At 38.1% G+C, this 9,810-nt stretch overlaps 1 protein-coding gene and 1 long non-coding RNA gene across 3 annotated transcripts in view; one reads left to right on the plus strand and one right to left on the minus strand.

The window, feature by feature from the left end:
* Nrg1 (neuregulin 1) overlaps positions 1-9,810 on the minus strand; it is a 1,208,067-nt gene that overhangs the window by 220,517 nt on the left and 977,740 nt on the right. The window lies entirely within an intron of this gene.
* LOC111818345 lies at positions 335-1,162 on the plus strand. Its single transcript, XR_002822366.1, has 2 exons — positions 335-423; positions 629-1,162. It is a non-coding gene; the product is annotated as an uncharacterized LOC111818345 (long non-coding RNA).

The following is a 9,810-nucleotide window of genomic DNA, read 5'->3' on the forward strand; positions in this document are numbered from 1 at the left end:
AACCAGCAGACCTCTAAGCGCCTGCCTGGCAAGCGCTGGTACCAAAAATAAAAATAAAAACAACCTGGCCAGGACTGCTCTCCAGAACTATCGCAAACTGTTACTACAGCTTAATATTCAAAGCAACTGACTAGCCCGGGGTCCTAGCACGAGCCACGGTAACTGAACAGCTGGCAATCGGTTCCGCTGAGCGGGAGGGGGAGGGCGAGACCTGATGAAGATACGGGCCAGGTAATCCTTAATCATTATTGCTAGTGTGCGCCACTCAGCTGTCCTCGGGACTGCACGTGAGACCCACTCTCCTCTCCTTGTCCTCCCTCTGGTGGAGAATTCCAAAGACAAAGCATTGGTACCCTGCTGCAAAGGACCAAAATGAAAGGCCAGAGATACCCGCAGCACGGATTGAACCCCCGTGGCCTCCAGGTAAAGAAAGCACTCATGGTTCTGCCGGGGTCCTTGGCTCGCTGTGCGTTGCTGTGGTCAGGAAGCGGCGCGCGAGAACGACCCCTAGTCAGCCTCTGCACTTGGAGAGAGCCTTGATCGGCTTTCCCCTGCTCTGGGGTTGATTCTGACTGAACCGCTACCTCTGCTTTGTTTGCTTTCTCTAATTGCCACAGTTTAAATGCAGGTGCAACCCGGGCGTGGGGCCCGCCTTCCTAATATACCTGTGGGAAGGGCCAGAACGGGAAACCAAAATTGACATTTGTAAATTGTTTTAAAATAAAACTTAGTTTATTCCAGTTTAATTTGAATTGGAATAAGACCCAAACTGTTGGATAGGTTTACTTATTAAAAGTTGCCTTAAGCAGTGTAGCCTTCTTTACTTTTTAGCAGTTTGATGGCCACATACCTTCTGACAGCTTTCTAATAAGGACCAAACGCAAATTTGACTGTTGCATAAAAGGAGTGAAACCGGAGGAAAGATTATGAATATATGTCAACAGCACTGTAATATTCCCCAGCGCGGCACATAGGATGGACTCTGAAGGTTTGCTGAAATAACTCTGCTTTCCCAGGAGGGGCCACTGCTCTGCAAGGAGGGACAGAGTGTTCAGAAAACGGAAGTCTTCTGGAGCGAGCTCAAGGAAGAAAGGTGTAAGGGTGTAAAAGACCCTCGCTGCAGGCTCTCGAGCATCATTATCCTAGAGAGCAGGGACTCAAAATTAAAACAAAAGTAAGATCTTCCGAAAGTATAGTAAAATTCAAGCTTATAGCGCTCACTTTTGCTTTAGTACTAGATACCTTGCAAAACAGCTTATCAATGAATAACAATTTTTCAAATGAAGATATTGGAAAAAGCTCCTATTTTGTGATAACTCTCTTTGATCCTATAGACGATTTTTTTCAAAACCAAGAGGAAAGGACCACAAAGTTGACTGATATTCCTGGATCTTTAAAATAAAGCAAGGGCAGTGACATTCCTATGGAAATGTTAGAACTAGGAAATGAATCAATATGAAAAGAGGAAAGTGAGTGTCAACTAGCATTTATAATTATTTTCCTGAGGTTGGGGTCGTGCGATGAAAAAGGAAAATAAACACTGAATGACAAAAGCTGAAAGAGCTTTTTTAAAAGAGGATCAAGCAACGCTGAAGGCAAGGCTGCTTCCTGCAAGAGGTCCAGATCCTGGGGGCTCTTTCACTTGTCAACTGCAGCTCAATTGTCAGGACATTCAGGGCAAAGCTCCCAATTCTTTTTTCTACCAATACATTGTTTAAATGTATTTTAGCTATTTTAATTCATTTTATTGTACAGGGGGTTACTTTGATATATTACTTTCAGCCAGCAAAAAGATTAACCAAATGAAAGTCAGTTTCTTTGATAGTTAAAACATTTATCAGATTTATCAACAGTTTGAAATTATCCTTAAATTATTCCTCTCTGTGATCACTAAATGGGAAATGAATTTCTGTGGCATTTAAAAAATATTGCAACTGACTATAACAGAAGAAGAATATTTTTGCTTTTAAAAATATGTAACTCAACTGTATAATGTAGAAATGATATATTTGCATGGCTTATTTCATTAATTTGATGTGTATTGTTCATATCTTCAGAATGCATTGTATAGGGCATATCAGCTCTCAACTCAGGGCAGCCTGTCATTGTATCTAAACTAAAAGAAGAATAGAGCATTTAAGTAAGCATATTGAGGGGAAAAAGGCAAAATCTAGCTCTTATATAAAACGACACCTTAAAAGAAGTGCAATCATATATCATTACAATTTTTCTTTGGTTAGATTTACCCTTTAGAAGCAGTCTCAGAATCTACAAAAATGGTTGAACATACTCGGAATAATTCCTTTTTGGGAAATATGCCAAGAAAAATTCTAAGTGGGAAAAATTTAAGGAAGCCTACCATCTGAGAATAGATTGAATATGTGTCAAACATGCATTTGACAGTAATGAAAATTTAATTTAGAATTCTGCAAATAGTTACTTTTCACTCTTTAAAATAAAGTAATTTAAGATGGTTTAAAGAAAGACTACCTTTTAAAAAAGTTTTGTGACAAATTTGACATTGATGAAGATTCATGAATGTAAAGAAAAATCTCGCCAGTCAACTCTGAAACAGTTACTAAATGTACGTGATTCATTCAACCAACATTTATGGAACTAGATGCTTCCCATTAGAGACAAACATAAAATAGTAGCCCATGTTTGCACAATGCTAAAATATTTTAAAAGATATAAAACAAATTATAATACAATGTGAAAACAAGTTAGATAGGTTATTTGAAGCCTGGAAACTCATAAAATTGAAGGGAACTTTTTAAAGGATAACAATATAAAATTAGAAATACAACATTATACTGGAGATAGAATGTTAGAGCAGATACGTAGCATGCACATGGCCTTAGGTTCAATTCCCAGCACCAAGATAAAGCATACATATTTAGGTACAGCGATATTAATAGGTTCCTTTTAGGTGAGAGGCCTCAGTGTTTCATTATTCATTAACCTGATATTTAACTTACATTGATTTCAAGCGTACCTTTTTTATCATCTGCCATAATTATAGTCATGGCACAGGACAATTCTATAGTTTAGAGATTAGATAAATACATTACTATTAATAAGAGATGTAAGAGACAAAAGAAATTCAAATCAGAAGAAATAGAACTGAAGCAAGCAAGGACCGTGAGGGAAGAGAGTGACACGAAAGCCGCTGTAGTAGAATTCACAGATTTGTGATTGTTCTGTATGTTTATTTAGACTCTTAGGATCAACATTCAAGATAAGTTTGTTAAACAGAGTGCTTCTGGCCTGAAAGATAGCTCTGGCAAAGCTAGGGAGGGTTTATTCCGTTACATTTGGCTCATACTGAATAGAACTAAGTAAGCACATTCTGTCTGCTGTGAAGTCAGTTGTGTAACAGAACTGTAAGTGTAGAATCCAAAGAAAGATTGTAAAAAGATAATTTTCAAACCACATTAAAATGAAATATGTTTGTGTTTGTCTGCTTGTGGGATTAAAAAATTTACCACATATCAATGACTGCTATTATTAATTTGCCATTAATATTAATGATGAGTACTACTGATTGATAATATGGATTGAAATGTGATAATACACTTGACTAAAGGGCTGGAGAGACAGCTTAGTGATCTAAATGCCTTCCTGGTGAGCTCAAGGACCCACGTTTGATCCCCAGTACCATATGCCTTGCTAGCCCTGGAACCCAGCCAACAAAACCAGGTGTGGTGATGCATACCTGTGTTCCTAGAGCTGGGGAGGTTGAGACAGGAGGATCACTATGAGTCTGAGCTCCATAACAACACCCTGTACCAAAGAAATGATAAAAAAATACACCTGACTCTGAAAACCTCTAATTTCTTTTGTGATAAGATTAGTATGTGATTTAATCAATTTTGAAAATAATTTAATTTCTTATAAGAACACCAGCTATTCTTTTTCTTTTCTCTTTTTTTTTTTTTTTTTTTTTTTTTTTTTTTTTTAGTACAGGCTGTACAGGGTCTTACTCCATAAATTGGACTCAGTGATTGTCCTGTTTTTAGCCTCCCAAGAGCTGGGTTTACAGGCACATGCCACCATGCCCAGTCTCAATCACAACCTCAGCACACTCTGGGAGCAGGGCCAGCATGGCACACAGGGACCAAACCCCAGTCCCTGCTTCTGCCTAAGCAGGCACTTTAATCCACTAAGCTATCTGGCTGGCCCTCTTCTTTCTGACTTCCACATTAATCTTTTTCCTTCCAAATCCTCTTGTCACACACTTACTTAAATGAGTACATGATGCAAATATATCAATTTACATACATCTACAAATGTATATTCATGAATATAGACATTCATGTGCATACACATCTGCTTGTATGGTACACATATAGTTACTCTTTTGCGTTCTTTTGGAAATGCTAAACAGCCACATTTTTCATATTGCTATCCATTAGAATTCCTAGCACTGTATTTTATATGTGATAAACAGCAAATATATTTGCATAAAATGAATTTAAATGGAATAAATATGAAAAGCTGATCCTGATATTAGTTTTCTCCCCATCAGCTACTAATGATCTGGCAATCATTCTGGCACTTCCTTTCTATGGCCTAGCCATCTCCACAGCTTGTCATTTTTGGCTTCAGCCTCCTTTTGCACTTCATCAAGTGTCACCAAAATCCAAGCCTTCATTCTTTCTCTGCTCTGACTGTAGTAACTTTCTATATGGACACTTTCTTCCTCTGACTGCCAGATAGAGCAGTCAGAAAAGTGTCTTTGAAATTGATGCAAATGAAATTTAGTCACTCTTTGCTTCTCCAGTCCCTATCCTGACCAAGGCTGCACCTAACGCCAGCCCACCTCATTGTGCTTCCTGTATGGAGGCCGTGCAGCACACCTCTGCGGCTCCCCACTTCTCCCCAGCCTCAGTGCCTTTGCACTTACTCTTTGCTGAGTTCGTTCATGGCCATCATACTTGGCCAAATTCCACTGATGGCTCAGCACCCAAACGAATTGCATCTGCTTTCTTTACCTGCAGAGGTATTTCAGCCTCTCTTTTCATCTCTGTTATGGTTTGTGTCTCATGATCCCCCCTAAAGCCTCATGCAGCCATGGGGTGGACTTCTAGAGTTTGTGATTAACTTATGATCCACTGGGATTATGGGTGTGAGTGCTGCACCCAGCCTGCGGCAGACAGCCTGAGTGTGACTGAAGGGAGACAGACTTCCTCTCTGTTCCTCTCTTCTTGCTGCTACTCCTGCTTTTGCTCTCTGTTCTTTGCTGCCTCCATGAAAGGCTGCCCTCTGCCGTGTGCCACTGTGCCTTGGAGCCAGCTGAGGATGGACTGACACCTCCACTGAGTGAGCTACGTACACCTTTCTTTCCTTCATTTTGAATGTCGGGTATTTGTCGCAGCCACAAGAGCAGAGTAACAGATAATCTCCCAGCCCACTGCTGCATCTCCTTCATAACACTTCTTCCACTTTTTAGCTATGTAATTATTTTGTTATTATTTTGTACAATGAACTCTTCCCAATAGATATAAATAAGTTTATGAGCAAAGACTGTAATATTCACTCTTATATATCAAGTGCAGCATTGTACCAATTTCAACTTAGCTAATACCTATATTTTGTTCATGAATGAACAAAGATCAATAGATGTCTATGTACATAAAACATGCACGTGTACTATGTTATTTTGATCAGATTTGGGGGATGCTAAGGATGGTTAGGATAGCAGGCATGACAATTTAAGGTAAGTGTGGTTTGTTTGTTTTTGTTTTTTTTTTTTTTAAAGCCTTTTAAAGAACAACTACACACAAAAAAAAAATCTTGACCCACCAGTCTAATACTTCAATACTTTAAGAGAAGTGATAACTTTTATAACATGATGAAATTCAAAGGAGAATATTTTCTTCTAAGTTGCCTCTGTGAGTTCACCTGTAGATTTACTAGATTTATTTTCTCCCGTGGATTCTGGGGAGCTGTAGGTCACCCACAAAATATCTAGGTACCGGCAAGGAATTCTAACAGTAATAGATAAAAACCTCCATACACATAACAGGTTTAAAACCCCCTACTTATCCTGACCCTCATGATATAAAATTCCTCTTTTAGTAAGTTATTTTTCACATCACAGGCCACTGAGAAGTCCCTCTGTAGGCAATGAATCAAATTACAAGTTGTCTATAGTAACCACCTTGGAACTTTCAGAAAGTTGAGCTTCAGTCCCTTTAATATTTCACCTAGTAAATACAAAAGTTTGCGCCTGCTGGAGGTGTGGATCCTCTAGGTATCTGTAGCCAAGAGAGGGCTGGGTGCTGTAAAGGCCTCGTCAGTGCACAGGCCCCTTGCCAAGGCTGATAACCTATTCCAGAGGCACTGTCCACATTGCTGTGACAAAGTTTCAGCACCACTACATTTAAAATGATGCTAAAACAAGTGAAATGTCATGAATGATGAATTAGTATGTCAAATATTTAAGCATTGAAAATGATTTACAAGTCAAGTCTGTTTTTCTGTATGCTCCATAAAGACCCCTGTAGGGAATCATTTCCAAAACAGTTTCTAGTGCTTAGGAGATTGCTGGCCAGTGTCATCAGGAAAACAGTGATGGGTGAAGAGACACTGATCCCCGGTGCTCTGGGCATGGTCCATGCATGGAATGATATTATTATATGTCACTATATATAGTATATATAATATAATGATATTATATATAGTATACTATATCATTATATTATTATACTTTGCACTTCTTAATTCCTTCTAACTTTCTTAGTAATCTTTATGAAAATCATCTTTTTTGCAGGTCTTTCTCCTGGTAGAGCCCAATTCCGATCTGACAAGTGGTTTTGAGTTTAAAACAGATCCACAAGTGAAGTTCTCAGTGGAATGTTATGGTCATTCTCCACCCCTGGGTCAAGGCTAAAAAAGTCAACTTACTTCACAGAAAGCTAAATTTCAGCATGCTACATGATAGAATATATATATATATATATATATATATATATATATATACCTTGTACATTTGGGTAAAAAATTCACTAATATTAACAACTCAAGAAGGCAAAATATCTTTCAAAGACCATTTAGCAGATAATTAGCTAACTTGACAAAAAATCAACACCCAAAAAAGCAACTGGTGACCAATTATGTGGAAGATTTCATTCTTATGGAAAACATTTTTTTTTCCTGCTGAATCATTAGGATTGGTTTCCTCTAACTCTTTTCCATCAGCACAAGATGGGAACCACCTACTTAAATGGTACAGTGACCTCTGGTCTTGCCTAGGTAGGGTCTTATCTGCTAGGTAGAATTCTTTAGGATTTAGAGAAATTTTGGAAGTAGTACTGAGCCCTAGTTTGTCAAATGAGTGCCTAAAAATGTCAGTTTAGTATTTGTGAGTGATTTTTCTTTGGTTCCAGAATGTACTGTTTTCCCTGGAATCACATAAAGCAGTCATATCACAATCCCAAATTTTTTTTCAATCTATCTTAAACTTGTTCAGATTAAGCAAAACTAGTGCAGGTGTAAAGGAGAGAGGAGAAAGTCACTTTTACATAGGTATGTTTTCTCTTATTTTAGAATAGCATAATCTTTGAATCTTTTTGTTGTTGCTCATTCCAAAAGAGAATCACATCAAATCCTTGTAATAATTATGACTTCAAGTATGTAACAAGCAGGCACCAGAGAGTTAGCAATGTTCTGAGATTTATCAGCGCGTGTTTGCTATAGGTCTACTTACACATTCTATGTGAAGAATTTATGTTACATTATTTTTTAAAAAAAATTCCCTTTCCCCCTTTGGCTGACCTAAGATACCTTCATTAAAATATTTCTGAGTCTTCCTTTTCTTCCTTGTTTTTATTCTATCCCTGCACTGCCAATCTCTAACGGTAGGTTGCCCTGCACATTATCTCCAAGAACATTATTTTTTCCATGAACATTATCTTGCTTCATTCTAACAAGAATCCATAACAACAACAAAGTTCTTTTCCTTTCAGAACCACTCTCAAACTTGCCACCAATTTAATAAATGTTATCAAGCCATCCTAATTGTCCTAGAAAGGGTTTTGTTTTTGGCCTTATCCTGCTGATATAGACTCCTTCTTGAACTTTTTCTTAAGACTCATAGTAATGACTCCTAGCAAGACTTTCTTGGTCTCTTTCACTGGTTGAATGTCTGTCTGTCTGTCTGTCTGTCTGTCTGTCTGTGTCTGTCTATCTGTTTTTCTCTCTCTCTCTCTCTCTCTCTCTCTCTCTCTCAAAATAAAACCTAGGGCCTCCTCCATGCTGAGCACGCACTTTGTCCCTGAGCTGCATCACAACCCCCTTTTATCTTAAATAAATCTTCCACCTTCCTCCCTCTCTCCCTCCCTCCTTTCTTTCCCTCTTCCTTTCTTTAGCTACCCGTCTCTTACACACATGTCCCAATATTTAAGACTATTTTCATTTTAACTGCATGGTAATCCTATAAATATGGCATTTACTGTCACTATCTTAAATGTTGGTGACTTCAAATGTATTTCTATAGCTCTAAATTTTGTCTGAACTTCAAGCCTGTATCTCCATTTATCTTGTTCTAAGCATGTCCCACATAGAGTTAATTCATTCCTCTCTTTCCTTGTCCTCCAATCAGAAACTAGGTATAATCCTTCCTTTATTTACATCTTTCTCTTCCCCTGAATCCAGCCATTTGCCCCCCCCCCCAATTCCAGTGCTTGTACCGCTAAAGCAGCTTTACTTTCATCTCCTGACTCTTTGCTTCCTCCGTGACCTGGGCCCCGTTTATCACTCTTTGGCTGGCCATGTCAGTTTCATTTTATTGCTATAGTTTCAGTTCTGGCAGCCAGGCAGATCCTTCCCTGTCTCCCTGGAGCACCAGTGGTCAGCCTGTTTCATCTACCTTTTCTGTGCATTTCACATACCCTGCTCAGCCTGGACTGCACATATTTTCTCCTGAATAACTTTACCGCTGTTTTTTAGCCTATCTCAAAATCCCTCCCCATTTTTTGGTCTGGTAGACTTCTATCTTTTTTCTTTTCTAGGCCTAATTCAAAACCCACCTCTCCTATTTTTTCCTGATGTCTCCAAACAGTACCAATGGCTTCTGAAATTGTTTTCCTCATATGTACGTTCAATTTAGCACCTCCATTATTATAACCAATGTTTTCAAGGCTGTCGCCTTGTTATGCATTAATCACATCACAAGAAATCATCTCTGTACACAGTCAATATATGTATGTTGTAGTAGACTATAAATTACAGAAAAGTTCACAATTTATATTTAATTCAGTTTCAGAGTGATTGTGCATCAGTTGCCAAATTAGCTTTTTACTCTGAGTATATGTTCTTAAAGTTAATATAAGTCTCCCAACCTCTGCAGCTGTAGGAGCTCTATCTTAATTGAGTTAATTCAACTATCAGTCATGGTTTTCAGGATTAGGGAGTTCTATTTTTTTCCCATAATTTTATTGATAAACAAATAGTAATGAGACAGTTTCAAATCAAATTGGTAGGACAGTTTCAATAATTCACACATTGCATACATTCTTCCTAGTGGTTAATTGCTGTACATGATATCCTATTTACAAACACCATTAGAACAAATTGCTCTATTCATTAAGAGAAGGTAACTATATATATATATGTATCCTAACCACTTTGAATACACAGATACAAATAGACATTCATCCGTATCCCCTTTTTTGGTTAAGTTCCGTTATTTGAATATTATAGGTGTGTAAGCTCAGTAAAATACTCTAAAAGAGTCCAGTAGCCCATAATAGTATTGGGTCTTCCACTTTACTGGCAATGTCAGAAATTGTTGACCTGAGTCCCCTA

The sequence above is a fragment of the Octodon degus genome, unplaced genomic scaffold (genome assembly GCF_000260255.1).
Source record: "Octodon degus isolate 3935 unplaced genomic scaffold, OctDeg1.0 scaffold00088, whole genome shotgun sequence".
Taxonomy (NCBI): Eukaryota; Metazoa; Chordata; class Mammalia; order Rodentia; family Octodontidae; genus Octodon; species Octodon degus.